The sequence below is a fragment of the Pinus tabuliformis genome, chromosome X (genome assembly GCF_031772625.1).
Source record: "Pinus tabuliformis cultivar Carrire ecotype Pingquan chromosome X, CPIR1, whole genome shotgun sequence".
In the NCBI taxonomy this organism is placed as follows: domain Eukaryota; kingdom Viridiplantae; phylum Streptophyta; class Pinopsida; order Pinales; family Pinaceae; genus Pinus; species Pinus tabuliformis.
Genome location: NC_142308.1, coordinates 558645807 through 558666639, shown reverse-complemented (window position 1 = coordinate 558666639; position 20833 = coordinate 558645807). Strand labels below are relative to the sequence as shown.

Genomic DNA, 20833 nt, shown 5'->3' with positions numbered 1-20833 from the left:
TTTTATACACTCCCATGGTCCGTGGACCATGGATAGATCTTCTAAAACCGACACAACTTACATAAAAGAAGGGGAAATCCCTTTTGTGACACTTTATATCTATGCGCTACGTGACCACAATTTTAGGAGACTTTACACTTTACATGCAAAAACTTGGGCTTTTGCTTGAAAATTGACCTTAGGGGATCCTATCTTAACATGGTTATTACAATTGTTTAATCTAAATCAACTAAAATCCTAGTCATTTTGGTAATAAAGCTAGATACATTCCACAATACATTATCCTTGAAAACAATATTATTCACTAATATTTCAACTTTTAAAACATGTTTACAAATATTCCAATGTAGAGTCTAATTGCAATTACAGAAGCATAGATTGGACCCTTTATCGATGACATTATACCAAGTACCATGAATATCTTTATTATGATTACGAACAATATAATTATTTTTACTATCTCCATCATCCACACATTCTTCATCTGAGATTTTCTTTGTTCTGCGCTTACATGCATTTAGTTGTAACTCAAATTTTCTAGATTATACAAGACTAACATGTTTTAAATGTTGCAAGTGAATGTAATATAATTAAACATTTGTAAATAACATATGCATTAACCAATATACCATTCTATGTGATACATTGTTTTGCTTATGAAGGTACTTTTACTTTAGACACTGATGACATGATTCAATAACATTATTTGTGTCTTGATTGGAGTGAACATTTTCTATATGCTTTTTCCCACGTATCTCGGGAAAAAATACATATATTAGTTTAAAGAAATCACTATAAATGCTCAATTACGAAATGAAGTGATAAAACCCAACTTAAAAAAACTTATATTTTATTGTTGGTTAACCATGTGGTTTTAAAATACTCAGAAAAACATTTTTTATTATCTAAATACATTAAAAAACTTTTGAGTTGCATGTTGTACAGATTCATCATCTTGACACTAAGGAATCCTTTCTCATAAAGCACGAAGAAAATAGATTTTATTTTCCTTTTCTTTAACTTTATTTCAAACAGTTTTCATCTACGTTCGATGAACATGCCATAAACGTTATTGTTTCATATCTTTTCTAGAAAAAATAAACATTTTATTTTAATCTCTTAATTTCTATTGTTTCAACATCCGTGATGAAATCATGGACATGACAATATCAACGATTTTTGTTTTTTTTTTCTCTAATGGAAAATAATGATGACATCTATTTACAGATATCATATGTAATATTTCATAAAGATATTACATAAGTTAATGAAATTATGTTGAGATGATCATAAAAAACCACTAATATGTTAAGTTGATACTACATTATAATGAAGAAAAAATTACAAGTATATAAGATATAAACATCAAAACGAAATTGAATAAATGAGGATTTTGTTAAATAGATTTACATCATATTTTTTAGTTTTAAATGTGGAACCCATTGATATAATGTTGTTGTGAGTGTTTGACTATTATTGAATGTATTTACTTTGTTTGTAATCTTACAATGAAAATGATTTTTTAAACATTTTTTTAGTAGAATAAAGCACTTTTTGGGCACCCAATAACTTAATAATCCATTCGAGTCACTTTTATCTTTCATATACTTTATGTTTTTGATATTATTGTAGATGTTTAACACTTCTTGTTTCGTCATAAAAACATCTCATTTGCAATTTACCAAATGCATACCATACATTAGAGATAAACTTGTCCCATATCATTGTAGCATTAAAACCATTCAAAATCAAACTTTGGACATTGGTTGTATGTCTCCAGCGTGCAGAGATTGATGAGAAAAATGTGGTTTGTCATAGAAATGAGACAAATGACTTGCCTAAGAGGTTCAACTGATATAATGTTGTTGTGAGTGTTTGACCATCATTGAATGTATTCACTTTGTTTGTCATCGTACAATGAAAATTATTTTTTTAACATTTTTTTAGTAGAATAAAGTACTTATTGGGCACCCAATAGCTTAATAATCCATTCCAGTCACTTTTATCTTTCATATACTTTATTTTTTTGATATTATTGGAGATGTTTAATATTTCTTGTTTCGTCATAAAAACATCTCGCTTGCAATTCACCAAATCTATACTATACATTAGAGATAAACTTGTCCCATATCATTGTAGCATTAAAACCATTCAAAATCAAACTTTGTACATTGGTTGTATGTATCCAGCGTGCAGAAATTGATGAGAAAAATGTGGTTTGTCATAGAAATGAGACAAATGACTTGCCCAAGAAATTCAATTATGCGGCCCATTTAACAATGAATATAAGAACTAGTGTTGAAGATTTGATTCCTGATGGTTTAATGCTTATGATGATTTGGAATAAGTTTATCTCTCATGTAAGGTATGGATCTGGTGAGTGTTCACAAAGGCATGTCGGGATTCTTTTACTACAAGACAAGATGTGATAAATATCTACAATAATATCAAAATGCTACAATATGTGGGGGATGAAAGTGATCCAATGAGTGGATTGTTGGATTAGTAAGTGCTCAAAAAGTTTTTTTCTTCTACCAACAACAGGTGTTAAAAACATCAATTTCATTGTAGGCATACAAAAAAATGTATACTTTCAATAACGGTTGAACACTCACACTCAATATAATATCAATGGACTTTACATTCAACACTAATAAATACGAGATAAACACATTTACCAAAATCTCATTTATTCAACTTCATTTCGATTTTATCTTTCTATATACTAATAATTTTGTTTTCTTATTGTAATTCAATATCATCTTTATACGTTAATAGTTTTTTATTATCACCGCAATGAGATTCTAGTAGTTTGGGTAATATCATCACGAAATTGTAATTCTGATATTTATAAATGAATGTCATATTTATTTGCAAATGGAAAAAATAAATCCAGATTGGCATGTTTGAGCTTTTACCATAGATAATGCAGTAGCGAAATTCAAGGCATTAAGGTGAAATGTTTATTCTTTTTAGAAGAGATAGGAAACAATAAGATTTATGGATATTTTCTTTTAATGTTATGTTATTTCAAGACTTTCACAAACTCTGCACTATTATTGTATGTATGGAACGTCTATAAAGCGTGTTTGACAAACGTTGGGAATAAAGTCAAGGGAAAATAAAATAATGTCTGTATATTCCGTGCTTTAAGAGACTTTATGTATTTGTATAAATAAAATAAATCTGTACCACATGCAATTGATTTTTTTTTTTAATGATTTTAAAGAAGGATCTACGCTTTTGAATTATTTTATAACCAATGGGTTAACAACAATAAATTATGCAAATATTTTGAAGTTGAGATTTTCAATTTTTTTATAATGGTCAATTTTCTATTTTTTTTTGCATCTAATATATGTTTGTCTTTTTTTAAAAATTAGATGTAGACCAAAACATATAGGGATTTCCCACAATCTAATCAAGATACGAATACCATTATTCAATATTATAACTAGTATATAAATCAAAGTATCTTCGTTAGAAGAATAATGCCATCTCACATAAGGGTAGATTGGTTGTTGCATCTGTTATTGAAAAAATAATGAATTATGTTACATTCATATGAAATGTTTAAAAAATGTTAGTTTTGTACGAGCTACAAAATCTAAGCAACAATTAAATGTAAGTAACTGCAGAGCAAAAAATATCCCAGATGAAAAATGTGGCCGATGGACTTAGTAAATTTGAGTATTTGGTTTGTAGTCACACTATGGAGACTCGTGGTACATGGTATAATCTCATCTATAAAAGGTTTAACTTACAATTTTGTAATTGCAAATAAGAGAAATGGAAATATTTGTAAGCATATTTTAAAAGTTGAGATGTCAGTGACTGACAATGTTTGAGGGACAATGTATTGCTTAATATCTCTAGGTATACTACCGAAAAACTTAGAATTTTACTTGATTTAAATGAAACATTTGTAAAGACTTCAAAAATTGAAACGAAATTTCCATTTTCTTTCAAATTTTTTGTCTTAATGAAAACCACATTTACGACGTGAAGGATTTATCATACCATACTGATTCGCCATTGTAAGATCGGATAGTGCTCTAACTAATGATGATGGAATTAAACTTGTTATTTTACTAACTCATAAGTAATTGGTGGGTTTATTACAAATATCCCCTACAACTTTGTAGCAGACATGTACTAAATAAATTGATACCAAATATAAGCCAAAAGTACAAAAAAAAATCGGTTTTGTAACTCTATTCAAGGTCAATACCAAGAAGCGACATAGTTTTTTGAGCCTAATTAAACAAAGAAGAGACGTGTTCGTGTGTTGAAATCAAGAAAATATGGACCACAATTATAAAGGTTGAACGAAGTCATGAAAGGAAAAGAAACATGAATGAACAATTGGAGATATCTTCTATAAAAGAAATAAATCTGGACCACACATCCGGAATGGTACAACATTCTATTCTACCAAATATTGGTATAGGAATTTCAATTAATGTATCATTTAATGTGAAATGAAAAATATCTTTATCTTCACTGCCTTTCATGCAATCACATAACTATCTGAGTTTTATTGTTATAGTTGAAGGTTCCATATCTCACAATACTTCAAGCTAGCAAGGTTGATTATTTGATGAGAATATTGTAGTTCCGTAAATCTAAATATGGGGAGTACATTGGTACTTTTTCCATTTGCTTCACCATATCCAACTCTCCTTTTTGATCTCCATAAAGTGCATATGGTGCTTAATGGAACCAAAATGTGACATTACATTTCGGTGCCAATTTTGAAACCATAACCGCACAAATTTGAAATTACATAATGTTGGAAATATTTAGAGACATGTTCAACAAGTCATGCACACAAGATGCCCTTGGATGCAGATAGCCCTTTATAGGTTTATGTCCATATTTTCTATATGAATATTCAGGCTAGAATATCTTCCATCTTGTGATTGATTGTTGACACTTTGATGATTCTTTTCACTCGTTATTTCTTGTAAAACAAATTAAGAAAAATGTTTTTAGATGCTTTTGGTTAATTCAGTACAAAACAAATTAACAATATAGGTTCATTTAAATTATAAGTAGTAACTTTGATTTATACACAATTTTATTCATAAAATTTATAACATTTTCATCGACCAACTATTCTCATTATGAAGGTCGAAAGCATGTGAGAAGATTGTCCTTCCTCGGTGTTAGAGTCGGTCTAGTAGCCCTCCATCAGCGATCAAAGCTCTTTGCATTTGCATAAGTAGGTGTCTCATCAGTGTCAATTTTTGCATTCCATTAGGCATGCCATAACCCTGATGGAGGAGCTGGTGTTTTTGTCCCCCTCTTGGCATTGCTGGATCAAAGTTGTTTCAGTCCTTAAACTCTTTTGAAGCTTACTTGTCTTGTCTTGAAGTCAAATTCTAGGTCTAGGGTTTTGGTCAAGATTGTCTTCAAGGTCATGTCTCTGAAGGTCAATAAGTGCCCAGCAAGCCAGAGGGATGATTTTCAAAGTGTTTCTTCGAAAATTTCTATCTTGTACAGTTAATTTTCACCTTGGATTTAAAAACCCTGTTTTTAAAGCCAAGGTCATTTTTCAAATTTTTGTAAAAAATGGTAAAATTTCAAAAGGCTTCAAAGGACAGTATGTAACCCTGGCTCCCTTGCCAAGATCCCTCATATGTTATCCCTGCAAAAAATATCGAGCAAAAGCATCAAATTAGTCAATTTCAGGACAAAAGAAAACCAAAAACATCAAGTTTATAAAGTGTCAAAGAAGATAATGATATTTTGAATTTCACATTAAATGGTACATCAATTAATATTTCCATACCAGTATTTTGCAAAATAGAACCTTGTACCCTTCTAGATGTGTGGTCCAGATTGATTTCTTTTGTAGAAGAAATCTCCAATTGTTCATTCATGATTCTTTTCCTTCCACGACACCGTCCAACCTTTAGAAACTGTGGTCCGTATTTTCTTGATTTCAATGCAGGAACACTTGCCCCCCTTTTTTTGTTGGGCTCAAGAAACTATATCGCCTCTTGGTAGTGACCTTGGATGGAGTTACAACATCAAATTTCTTATTATTGTACTCTTGGCTTACATTTTTTACCAATTGATTTAGTGCATATGCTTGCTCCAAAGATGTGGGTGTTATTTGTAATAAACCTCTCAATCTCTTATGAGTTGATGACATCACAAGTTTAATTTCCTCATCGATTGTTAGGGCGCTATCTTGCCTTACAATGGTTGAATCAGTGGAAGGAGAAGCTGGAAGGTTCATTTCAATTTCTGGGCTCATTACAAACGATTCATTTAAATCAAGTAAATATCCAGGTTTTTCTGTAATAGACCTACAGACATTAGGCAATTCATTGCCCCTTGAAACCTTGCTAGTCACTACCATCTCAATTTTTAGAATATGCTTACAAATATTGCTATTTAGGGCCCATTTGCAATTACAAAAGTTTAGGTTCAGCCCTTTATAGATGACATGATACCATGTATCACGAGTTGCCGTAGTTTGGCTACGAACCAAATACTCACTTTCCTTGTTTCCATCCGCCATACAATCTTCATTTGAGATATTCTTTGCTTTGCACTTACTTAAATTTATTTGTTGCTCAATTTTTGAAGCTCGGACAAAACCAACATTTTTTAGACGTTGCATGTGAATGTAATACAACTCAACCTTTTTTAATAATAGGTGCAACAGGCAATCCACCCTTCTACGGGACGCATCATTCTTCTCACAGAGGTACCTTTGCTTTAGATACTGGTGATAAGATTCGATAGCATTATTAGTATCCTGGTTGGAATGTGGGAAGTCCCTATATGCTTTTGCCCACATATCTGGAAAAAAAACATATATTAGATACGAAAAAACAATAGAAAATGGTCAATTACAAAATAAATTGATAAAATGCAACCTTAGGAAACTTACATAGCTTGTTGTTGTTTAACCAGTTGGTTGCAAAATAATCCAAAAACACAGTTTCTTCTTTGAATTCATCAAACTTTGAATTTCATGTTGTACAGATGCATCATCTTCACACGAATGCATAATTAATCCCAGAGCACGGAAGATACGGAGTTTATTTTCCTTTTCCCTGACTTTCGTTCCAACATTTTTCAACCAGGCTCTACGGACATGCCATACACACAATAATAGTGTACAGTTTGTGCATGTCCTAAAATAATATAACATTATAAGAGAATATCCTTGAACATTATTGCTTTTTATCTCTTCTAAAAATAAAAAACTGGTTCACCTTAATGCCTCGATTTCCGCTGCTGCATCATCTGTGATGACAGCTCGGACATGCCAATCTGGGTTTTCCTTTTTCCCATTTGCAAATAATTGCGACATCCATTTACAAATATCAGGAGTACCATTCCGAGATGATATTACCCATGCCACTGGAATCCCATTGTGATGATCATCAAAAGCCATTATGGTGTACAGTTGATACTGCATTACAATAAGAAAACAAGATTATAAGCATATAAGAGGACGACATTGAAATAAAGTAGAATAAATGAAGTTTTGGGAAATATGTTTACCCCATATTTGTTAGTGCTAAAAGTGGAGTCCATTGATAACATGTTGTTGTGTGAGTATCTCACCATCATTGAAAGCATCCACTTAGTTTTGTATTCCTATAATGAAAGGAATGTTTTTAACATCATCTTGTTGTTGGTAGAAGAAAAAGCTCTCTGGGCACTCACTAACCCAACAATCCACACTCATTGGATCACTTTCATGCTTCACATACTCTAGCCTCTTGATATTATTGTACATGTTTGACACATCCTTTCTTGTCATGAAAGAATCTCGAGGTGCCCCTGTGAAAAACTCACCAGATCCATACCTTAAATCAAAGATAAATTTTTCCCAGATCATCGTAGCATTAAAACCATCACGAACCAAATCTTCAACAATAGTTCGTATATGCTCTGTTAAATGCGGCGCAAAATTGAATTTATTGGGCATGTCATTTGCCTCTTTTCCATGACAAACCACATTTTTGTCATCAATATGTCTGCATGCTGTATATATTAGAACGACATCATTTGGTCTAAGAGCAAGTCGTCGCATAATAAAGTGACACTGACAACCAACTTTGATGCTGTGACGTGGAAGACGTTTCTTAGTTGTGGATCCAGGTTCAGCCACATTGCTGGATTGTACATGATTTGGACCATAGGCACACCTATATCTGTGATCAAGAATTCACCAAAAATTAAATAAAATATTTAGGCATGTTTGACATAGCGAACTTAAAATCAAAATTTTATATATATATATATATATATAGAGAGAGAGAGAGAGAGAGAGAGAAAGAGAGAGACTCACAACATATTCTAGATATGTTGAAGAATTTGTCTTCTTGATATCCTTCACATCTTTAATTCGTCGAATTTTAGCAACAAATTGAGTAGGTGCACTTTCCCTCATTTGCTCTCCCCTTATAAAATCCTCAAGTCGACAATATGGAATAATCGCGACATGGTCTCCTGCTACTTCTGTCCATGTCAAATCTTCCGCTGAAAACTCTATCATCCCTTCTGGGTCCTCAACCTCCAACTCATTGATCAATTCCCACTTCTTCATTCTTCAAATCCCTATACAAATGAGGGAACACGAATATTGACTAAACATATGAGCAACAGTTCATACTATGAATATTGAACACCACTTGAAATGCAATTTTTTGTAGTTTGTAGAATTTACACTGAAGACCCCACTAGATATAAACACATTTACAGCATAATTCCCTATCTCCCCTTCAATATTTCCTACCCATGCACAAAACAGTATTATAGACTTTCAAATGCTTCATCTTGGTATAATCAATACATTGCTGAAAGAAACATAATAACATGCAAAATCTGTTGCAAAGAAAAAACTGTTATACAACTTTAATCAGTTTGTTCCACTTTGTTATGCGCAGATGAAGTCCAAAACAATTACATAACAAAGTGTCCATATGATATGCATGTTATTTTTTTAAAAGCTTATGATTGAATATCCTAGGGGAGATTACTCTTTAATTGGCATTGCATTCAAGGGCTGGCAGTTAAGATTATAGCTGGGCTTGGCATTTTTGGGAAAGATGTAGAATCTTTCAAAATTGTAGCCAAAGTGGTTAAGCTGGCTATTTTTGCTTACACAAGGTGGGACAACTTGTATATTTCTTGATATATATTTGTTCAGTAGTGAAATATAAGATACATCATCTAAAAAACAGAAAACGTTTATATTGATGGTCAGAAAATTGTGATCCAAAAAATTTTGATTGCATGGCTGAAACTCACTTTACTTGTGTATATATGATCAATGGAAGAAAGACAACTTGCATAATGAATAATATTGACTGGAGACAATTTTTTCACTCTCAATAGACCAAGGTCACCTTTCTTCTTTGAAAAATGTGGCTCTGGGCTGAGCAGAGGTGGAATAGCCTGGGACTAAACAATAGGTGGAACTAGAAACTAATCCACGTTTTAATCTTCTGTCTATGCAAAGAAGGCATATATCTGAGCATCAGGACAATGGGAGTGGAGACCTTCTCAATGAAAAGAGTATTTTGTCTATCACTAACCTAGAACATTAATCTCTAACTCTTCTTCCGCTAGAATGGGGTGAGGCTTTCCATCCAGCTCTTACACAAGTAGTCTCTTCTGATTAAACTCCAAAGAATAATGGTGTAAACAAGTCAGCTGAACAAGAGTCTTGATTTCTCATGAATCTACCACAATGACGATCCATTACAAATAATAGAGTTCCTTGCACGAAAATAAAACTTCCATCATATGAATCTCTGTTTGCTGCTATGTGGTTCTTTAAGGTTTCATATTCAAATTCATACTAGTAATTTACAAATGTTCAAAATAGCGTAAATAGTAGAAGAAATGAGATGCATTATAGAACAAACTTTAACTCGAATGTGTTTAATTTTATATATGGATGGAGAAATCCTATGGGGCAGGAACTTGTCACTTTGTATGTTGGGATGAATGCATGTTAAATGTAGAAATGCCAGTATTCTTCACATAATGTAAAAGCAAGGAAGGTTTCTTAATGACCAAAGCCTACATATATCAAAATATTTAAGATTCAAAAGATGCAGTTTGCAAACTCTTAATGATGTAAACTATCAACAGCGAACAAGCCAGATGCATGACATGAACACAATAATCATGAAGTTACATTTTAGCCCTGAGCTTCACTAGCTCAAAATAAAAGTCAAAATCAACTAATTAAACTAAATTGACAGATCACAGCTCCTGGAAATGGCATATAGAAACAGGTTTCAATAGAACAAGGATCCGACTTGACTATTAATCTCTCTCTACTGGTGAAACCTTACTGTATTTAAAAGTAGCTGGAATATTAAATTCAAACATTTTCATCTGGTTCATAATCACCAAGAAATTTATGAAATGCTATCAGAAAAGCTTAGAGTTTGGAACACTTTTTCCATCGCACATCTCAAACAGATGTTTAAATTGCATTATAGACTGACATAAACGTATCACCATGATCTGTGCTCATTTGTCAGCATTAGTTCTAGACAAAATTGAGACAAGGAATGCAAAATAGTTTCCGCCTCTTAAAAACATTTTTGCAAGTGCTTCTAAACGCAAATGCATATCCTTCATATACATATAAGCATATCTTTACCAGGAATGTACCAGGAGCCCGGGAACCAGTCTGCGAGGGGAAGCAATCGGCGGTTGAACAGAGCTCTTGCGTTTCGTCCATGCGGGTTGCAGAGGCAGAGTATTTTCGAACGGGAGTCAATACCATTTTGGCACGAGGTCGCTGTTGTCAAAGGCAAGACGGTGCGGGCTCGCGGTTGGTGGGTCCCGCGTTCATTGCCGGAAACGCAAAGGTGGCCGCCGGAGTTACAATCCATGGAGATGGATGCGCCCCCATGACCCGCTCGACATCCATAGATGGGCCAGCCTCCATAGGGGCATTTAATACCCTATGTATGGCTGGTTAGCTCTTGCCTTATCATTGGGGGATTCAAGGTGTTCTTTGTGAAAGACATTTGACAAGTTGTTACTTGGGAATTAATTCGTAATTTTTCAAAACAAATATTTTTTGTGCACTGAAAACTAATTTAAAAACCATGCTCGGAAATTTTAAGTCTAATATATATGATTCCAAAACACAGTTTTTCATCATAAGCAGCCAAGAATAAATACAAAATGGATGACGGTCAGTAGAGAATTTACATGAACTTAGTGTTCATAAACTATGTAACAGAGAGAGGTGTAGAAACTCACAAGCAAGAAGAAGTCCAAAATGGTTTACGGGCATTGAAGAATTTATTATATATTTGATGCTCACAAATTGTACAAGAAATCCAAAATGGGTCACGGGCATTAGAGAATTTAGATAAATTTAATGTTTACAATTTGCTTGTGTTTTAGAAAGAGAGACGGGTGTACAAACTTATTTTTCACTAAGCAATCACACAATAATAAATACAAACTCACTTTTTGCCTGAGCAATCACACTGTAATAAATCCAAATAGGTAACAAGCATTATAGAATTTATCATACAATTGATGTCTAGAAAAGCAATCACACAGCGATAAATCCAAATAGGTAACGTGCATTATAGAATTTATCATACGTTGATGTCTAGAAATCGTTCTTGACCGAAAGGGAAGTCCACCTGACTATCCAATTTGATTCCTCTGGACATAGCTCATCTATTCTCACCATTGGTATGATTAGAAGAAGTATCCTCACCACAATCATCCACCCTGTTATCTGTTGGGACCTTACTCGAACCTACAACAGGTGCCTTGCAATGCTCCATTTGTCTTCGAATCACTTGCACTTGTTTTTCTGACCACAAAGGACTAGCGGCTTCTTATGTGGAAAATGTGTTGTAGCACCTTCATGAGAGGATTCGAGGCAAAATACCCTTCCATGGATAATGCCACTACACCGCACTTCAGAATCTGCTCAACATGCCTTGCAAGATTTTACCCTATTCTTTGCCATCTTTTACCATCTTAAGCTCATGTAAGTATATACGCAAAACTATTGGCTCCTCCAACTCCAACATATAAAATTTTAAGGCGTTCTTTGGGAAAGACATTTCACAGGTTGTTAGTTGGCTGCATAGGTTTTAATGCTTGCCTAGACCATTCACCATACAAGCTGGTCAAGTGTGAACCAGTCTGTAACTTCAATTAGGAGCTCTGTGATTACTGGAATTTGAAGGTTAACTAAATGATAGATTTTGCAAATGACAAATTATTGCTAAAGAAAATATTTAGGCTTGGTCAATATTTTATTTGTATCAGGCCTTGTATAGTTGTTTTCAGAGGCTTTTGCTTTCGGAGGGCTTTCTTTGTGTGAGGGCTTGCCTGTCAAAAAAATATTTTTAGATTCAATGCCAGGTCAAGTGTTAGCTATCCTGTAACTTCAATTTTGAGCTCTGTTGATTCCTCGCATTTGAATGTTAACTAAATGCTAGATTTTGCAACAAAAAATCAAGATACCCACCACAGAAATCTTAAAACAATCAAATAAGAAATTGTTGTGACAAAAAATATTTAACCTGGCCGAAAATATTTAGCCTTGAAATTAGGACCTACTTGACAAATTATTTTCCTTGCATAAGGCCTTATGTAGCTGTTTTCAAGGCTTTTTGCTTTCGGAGGACCTTTTTTGTGTTGGGCCCTGTTTGTCATATTATTTTCTTTGCGTCAAGGTTTGTATAGCTCTTTTCACGGGCTTTTCTCCCATTTTCCCATTGTTCTCCAATATTGTGACTTGGACTGCAATTTTATTAATTAACCATTGTTCTCCAATATTGTGGCCTGGACTCGAATTATTCCAATTTTACTAATGATAGATACACAAAACAAAATCAAATTATCGCTAAAGATTTAAACTTAGATAACATTACAAGATATAAAATTCTTAAAACCTCTCTATCATTTCTATCAACAATTTGACGAGATAGAAATGGACAGAAATTTACAATTTTATGAAGAGACATTCACAAAAAAACCAAGCATCTGGCTGAAGTGATGGAAGTAGTTTTGGTTGCAAAATTTGCTTAGAATGAGCCCAGGATCCTGTGGTGACTCAATGTGGTCATCTATTTTGTTGGCCTTGCCTACACCAATGGCTATGGATGCACTCAATAAAAAAAAAAATGCCCCATTTGCAAGGGCGTAGTTGAAGAGAATGTAATTCCTTTATATGGGAGGGCTAAGGTGGGTTCGGCTGATCCAAGAACAAAGTCACTCCCTGGTGTTAATATTCCTCACAGACCCTTTGGACAGAGACTTCATAGTTAGCACGACAGACCATCATTACCCATCACAGGGTTTTAATCTCATAGAAAGCCAAGGTCCAGTGGCTATTTGGTCCTTTGGTAATATAACATTTTCTGCCGGAATCAGGTTGTTTCCTTCTTTGTTTGGGTTGCCAATGCATGGTTTTGCTGACACACCACATGGGTGAAACCCACGAGATGAGGGTTCAAATCTCATTGAGTATATATTTGACCTGTTGTGTCTTGATTAGAAGAGTAGGCCACCACATAGAGGACGTCTCGGCTCTTGTTGAGGCATAAGTTCTCTGCTATTGTGCGGCTTGCAGGTTGTTGCACATAGCCTAGGTTTATAGTGGCAGCCAGTTAGATTTGATCCTGGGTCTGTTCAGAATAACTCTCACCAGTGACTGATTATCCTAGATTCAAAAAAAAAGAAAAAAAGACAAGATCATCAGCAGTAGACCTTTCTATCAAGGTTTCTCTTGTTTGGCTGTTTTCTATATTTTCTTTTTCTAATCTAATTTTAGAATTTGCTAATTTAGTTAGCAACTCGTAAGTAGAAGTTTGTTTTTTTTTTCAGGGGTTTTAGGAAAAAACCTTGATTTTGTTTTAAGGTGGAACACTATACTTAATGAAGTACATATACTGTAATAGTTTCTTACATGTATTCGTAACAATACTGGTATTAAGATAAGATTCCTTTAGCATTCTTTGTGTGTTTTTCATACTATGAAATGGTTTTGTGTGCTAGCCAGATCAGTGTATGTTATAGAAATGTAGCTTGCTTATGAAGTTCTCAGCTTACCGCCTGTTTACCCTTCCACGAACTTGCTGCAAACTAAAATCACAAAAAACAATTAAATTTATTTCACATGGCAAATAATTATAATATTACTTGCCTGTAGAGGGGGGTAATAAATTGCCGGTTTACCCTTCCACAAGAGTATTGGCAAAACTACTATCACAAAAAGTCAAGCCGGTTTACCCTTCCACCAGCTTTCCGGCATAGTGCAATCTAAAAAAATCAATTATTTTACCGGGAAACTAATTATAATGTTAGTTGCCTGTAGAGGGGGATAATAAATTGTCGGTTTAATAGCTATAATATTACTTGCCTGCAGAGGGGGATAATAAATGGTCGGTTTAATAGCTATAATATTACTTGCCTGTACAGAGGGATAATAAATTAAAATAAATTAGTACGGTTATATATATTTTTTTCATGCTCTCACTATTAGAAGTTCTCACATGAGATTTATTTTTTATATTTTCATATCATATTTTTAATTTTAATTTTTATATTTTCATATCATATTTTTAATTTTATGCACAATACTTGGCGTTAATACATTAAAAAGAAACATATTACTCACACATAATAATTAGTTTTAATATATCTGTTTTCAGAGTGCATAATTTACAAAATACTTGGGAAATGTTAATTTGATAATATATTTTGATTATTTCTAGGCATACAAAATACTTCATAATGTTAACACATTAAAAAAAATACTCAGTTTAATATATCTTTTTTTAGATTTTAAAAAACCAATCTACTATTTACAAAATAATGGATAAATATTTATTTGTCATTGCATTTTTAGTGCTCTGGTCTTGGTAATTGTAGAGCATTTTGGCTTATTAATAATATATTCTTGAAAACCAAAGCAATTTATAATTAATTAAATTTAATGGCAGACTTTAATTGACAAATTAAAGTGTTTTATATTTATATTTTAATGTCAAATACAATACTGTAATTGTTTGGCTAATATCCATATATATTTATGTTTAATGTCTTATACATTATTTTAATTTTTTACACAATATTCATACATATACCTAGTTTAAATATATTTGTTTTGGGAAAAAATTTCAAACATAAGTGTGCCATTTACAAAAGGGAGAAATGTCTATTTATCATATTTATTGTTCTTAATAATTATAAGACAATTTAGGTGTTTTATCTTATATTTTAATCTCATACACAATACGTCATTTTTTAAGATAATCTTCATATATATTTATATTTTAATGCCGTACACAATATTCTAATTTTTTAAAGATAACATATTTATATTTTAATGTCATACACAATACTACTCAACCATATTGCTTAGCTTTTAATATATTTAGTTGGTTTTTTACACAAAACTCATCATATTACTTAGTTTTAATATTTAATTTCAATATATTTGGTTTTAGGTAAAAAATATCAAATATAACTATACCATTTACAAAATAGGGGAGAAATGTTTATTTATCCTTACATTTTCATTGTTTTAGTAATTATATAAGACATTTTCAATGTAGAGAATTTTTATAGGAGATCTATTTTTTAATTTTTCGTTTTTTAATCTCATACATAATTTGTAGTTTAATATATCTGGTTTTAGGAAAAAAAATCAAACTTAACTCTACGATTTACAAACTAGAGGAGAAATCTCTATCTATTATTACTTTTTTATTTGTCTTAGTAATTAATTGTACCATTTACAAAATAGTCTAGAAATGTCTTTTTATCATTATATTTTTATTGCTCTTAGTAATTAATTATACCATTTAGAAAATGGAAGAGAAATGTCTACTTATCATTAGATTTCTATTAGACTTAGTAACTAAATGTACCATTTACAAAATAGGGGAGAAATGCCTTTTTATCATTACATTTCTACTGGTCTTAATAATTTATAAGGCAATCTCTGCATTTTAATGTAGAGAAGTTCTCACATAAGATTTATTTTTTATATTTTAATCTTAAAAAATAGTAAACATAATTATACCATTTATAAAATAGAGGAGTTATGTCTACCTATCATTACATTTTTATTAATCTTAGTATTTTTTATTGTTTAATCTTATATTTAATACTTAGTTACCCCTATAGGCATACCTATTTCAACTCAGGGTGGATGTGGGCTTGGAAATTTTTAATTTTAAAAAAAATGAACAAAGAAGATTTGATTGCAAGGAATATTCTCCGCCTGATAAAGCATTACATGGGATGATTTCACTTACATGTTCCTTATTGGGCATTACATTTGATTTAATAATAATTTTTATTTAATTAATCTATAGTGTGCGTCACATTTCGTTAGTTTCCTAGATGTTTGGCTATGGGGGATGGTTTGTTTCAATACACCATGATGGTGTCAGAATGGATCGAATTTCTCATGTTAGCAACCGATGCTAATTGATTGCAAGTTAACACTTAGTTTCTTAAAAAATTTAAAAGAATATAATACAAACATCCATTTATTTTATTTCTCCGTCCCTCATTCTTCAACCCTTCGAGTAAACGTTTGAATACTTAGATTATCACCCTCTCACCCAATGGAAATAATTGATTGCAGTTAACACCTGTTTCTTAAACAATTTAGAAGAATATAATACAAACAACAATTTATTTTATTCCTCCATCCCTCATCCTTTAGCCCTTAGAGTAAACATTTGGATGCTTAACTTATCACCCTGTCACCCAATGGAACTTTGTTTCCAGGGATTTTGATGCTATTAGGAGGCACTCTATATTGTTAGATGAGAACGATTATATATGGCGACAACCAGAATCGCAAGGATGGTGATCAAAATTTATGATTAAGGATAATTGTTGTAACGAAAGTCCCCAAATTCATTTTTCCTTTTGGATAGGGCTACAATGAGGGGTTGAGGGAGCGAAGTGCTATAATATTCGCTTCATATTGAATATTGATATTTTCAATTCCACATCAAACATCATTGTCCAACCACTATTGTTTGCTCCCGCTTTACCAAACTTAACGCATTTTGGTTTGCAAATTGGATTAGATTCATACTATATAGCACCGTTTGGTCGTTGCTTCAAATTCCACATGTGAATACATAAATGGATCAGATAATAAAACATTAGCATAATTAGCCCATCACATCCACCCAATATAAACTGTTTCCACTTATACTTACATCCAAAACCATGAAGCAATTCAATTTCTACTCAATGCTAACATGCAACAGTAAATGCTACCCCATAAGATGATCGAATAAGCCTTTCCTTTAGCATAGATACCCTAGTCTATTTTTTGTGCCAACAATTTTTCTTGATCTTAGGTAAAGAATTCAATTCATACTAAAACGCAGAGGCAGTGTAAGTGAGGGTTATTTATGCCTAGTTATTTGTGCAAGATTTCAAGGAATAATTCTTTTAAAATGATCTTTGGATATTATTTTGGATTATTATGTATAAATTTTCTTTAAATGGCAAAACTACGCCATATCCTATGCTGGATTTTTCATTTTATTTAAAAACAAGTTTTATAATTTAATTCTTTTAAATAATAAATTTTATATTAATGTTCCAAATTTAATAACCTTCAAATATTCCAAATTAGAGTGACATAATTTAATCGACACAACTATTCAGTTTGACAAACTATTGCCAAGTGTTTTATCCACTCCATTACATATTTAAAAACTAGAATATGGAAATTACAATATTCCTGTGGGCTAATATGGCAAGTTATTTTGATTTTACTAGGCCTGTTTTCATTCCAATATGTTTTTGTTTATTTCCACTTCTTCACCACTATTAATTTCGATTAGCCCATATCTCAATGATTTTGGGATATTGAAATTGAAATAGGTTTTTTAACTTTGAAATTTAAAAGTGCTAGGTGAATTTTTGAATCCTGTAATCATAGAAATATGTACAGACATAAGCATAACTATTTCAACTTAAAGTGGATGTGGGCTTGTGGATTTTTAATATATTTTTAAAATAAATGAATTGGATTTTGTTTACAATGGAATATTCTTCATTCGATAAAACATTCTACTAGGTGATTTCACTCATTCGTTTCATGGGCGTAACAATTGATTTAATAATAATTTTCATTTAATTAATTGATGTTAGATGTGGAATTGAAAATATCGATGTGCAATATGAAGGGAAGATTATAGCGCTGCCCTCCCTCGACACCTCCCCATGTCCCTCTCCATTTTTGTGTGTCATTTGAATCCAACGAAGTTTCAGAATATAAAAATGTTAGGTGAATTTATGATTTTCATAATCATAAAAATATTCATAGTCAACTAAACTTTCAGAGGTAAAACATTACATTTCAAGCACTACAAGTGTGAGGAAACACATAGTCGATGGCATTTGAAGAAAAAGATGTGGAAATAGTTAATTGTGTTTAGAAAAATCGGCTGAATTGGAAGCAAATTAAGATTATTATATTTAATGAATTAGGTTATTTGAATAGTTATTGAAATCATTTGAACATGTCAATTTTTTAAGAATATTTTTAATAATTATTAATATTATTATTTATATTTATTAATATCAATATTAATATTAAATTTTATTGACCATATTTATTAATGTGGTTGTGTATGTGATTAATATATGCTTATCGACATATATGAACCACATTTATTAATGCTATTGTATTAGTCATAGTTATTTAAACTTGCAGAGGTAAAGCGTTACATCTCAACCACTCAAAGTGCCTTTCAACCACTCCAAGTGCGAGGAAGTATGTTATCGATGGCATTTGAAAAAAAAGACTTGGAAATAATTATTTGTGCTTAGAAAAAGTAATTTAAGTCTAAACAAATTAAAATTATATATTTAATGAATTAAACTATTTGATGAATATTTAATAAAATGATTTGAACATATATCATGTTTATGCTTATAATAATAATAATAATAATAATAATAATAATAATAATAATATTTTGAAAATACAGCTAGAAAAACTAGTTTTGACTTTGCCTTGGTCAAACTAGATTAAAATTTGAATTTGAATTTCAATAAAATACTTGGAGGTAGTTAATTGAGGTGACATGGCACTTGTCACTCAGTTAACTCAGTTAATTCGAGTAGGAGACACTTGAGTTCAGTTTAGTATGATTGATTGCTATTTTCTAGCAATATATTTCAGTTAATTTGAATTATTGTGAGTTTAACTAGTTCTAACTGTTAGAGAACTTGTGGAGGGTCCAGTAGTGGGGTGTGTACCTCAGTGATCAACCAATTAACTCATCAATCAACCTAGAATAATTAACTCAAGTTACTTAGTTGAGATTGAACTTCAAGGGGAGGGTATTATCATCGGTGGATTATTTCGAGGTGTACAGGTGGTGCATGTAGTTAGAGAAGGGCCTACATGGTTTTCACAATTCTCATAGAGAAATTTCCATAGTTAATAGGGGCTAATTCATCAAGGAACACCACAAGGAAATAGGAGCTTGGCAGGTAGGAAAATTGGTTAAGTGTTGGCCAATGTCAGTCTGTGAAACAATGAGATAGAATATACTAGTGTAGAGGTTACTCAGGCTTGAGCAAGAACTGTATTTATTCTCTATTTTCTCATTAATGCAATACAAATAGGAAGGGGTTTTGAGCAGTTGATTTCCCCTAGATAATTCTCCATTTTTGTGTATTGATTCATGTCGCATGTTTATGATTTCCTTTGTCGATCATGAATCACTTTCCGTAGCTGAGTAGAGTAGAATCAAGTTTTATGTTTTAATAAATTACAAGAGTAGTTTTGAATCTACATAGAATTTCTACAAGGTATAAGAGCAGGATTCATAGTAGAGAAAATAATTTGAAGTTGTCTTTGCAGGAAGATCGAATTTGCAGGATCAATTCTTCAGAGCTAGCAAGATGTCTCTTTATGGACTAAGGCTCGAGTATGCCCTTGGGGGTGGCTCGAATTATGTTGCTTGGAAGGACATGATGGAGGCAATGCTGGAAGATAATGGGTTGAAGGAATTCTGGAGGTCATGTCACCCTTCTGAAGCTTTGTTGCAAGTTTGAGGGAAATATCTCATGTTTTACCTTATGCTCTTCCCCCAGTCACATGGATAAAGTCTTGTGGGAGATACTAAAACTTTCCAGTCGTTGGCTTGCTGTGTTGTGGGAGTGACTAACTAGATATGCTTATTGTTGTGTGTGCGACCAAGTAAAAACATGATAAATTCTCTAGATTTCTCACTTTCATTTGGAATTAAATTTATTTTGATGAAGTATATTGTCAGAATTTTCTAGAAAATAGTCAAGACAAGTCGTGGGGTCTCTAGAAGGTGATCGAAGTTAAAATTATCAAAAGACTAGTGGAATGAGGGGCTTGATTTGGTAAAAAAAATACATATCAATAAAATCTGAAGCATGTGAATACTATTTGGGTGAGTTACATCACCTCAATAATTAATTGATCTCAGATATTACATATATGTGGAGAAAGGTTGCTCATTTGGTTGGTTCTCTAGCAGTGTGATTGAATGATTGTGCATGAAAGTGCAAGTGCACAACAAGTGAGTATTGGAGAGAGTTAAAAGTGTTCATAATTGCATTGTGCTTCAAAGAGTATTCTTCTGCAGTGTTTTAGATTTGTGAGAAGAGATTGAAGATCAATTTAGAGAGTGTGTGTGGAGAGAATTCTTCTCTCATTTGGAGTGTGAAATTGTGACTGCGTGAGTGTGCTAATTTGTTGCTAGTCTTGTTTATGAAGTTGTATTTTTCAGTTCTGAATCATATTTTCTTGTAGAAGAATTGTTTGTACTTG

The 20833-nt window shown here is 32.2% G+C and overlaps 1 long non-coding RNA gene across 1 annotated transcript in view; it reads left to right on the top strand.

Annotated features, from left to right (window-relative positions):
• Positions 1–20606, top strand: part of LOC149141242 (uncharacterized) — a 96634-nt gene extending 76028 nt beyond the window's left edge. The window contains exon 2 of the long non-coding RNA XR_016264822.1: positions 19892–20606. This is a non-coding gene — a long non-coding RNA (uncharacterized LOC149141242). The remainder of the gene's footprint in view (positions 1–19891) is intronic.
• Positions 20607–20833: the final 227 nt, after the last annotated feature.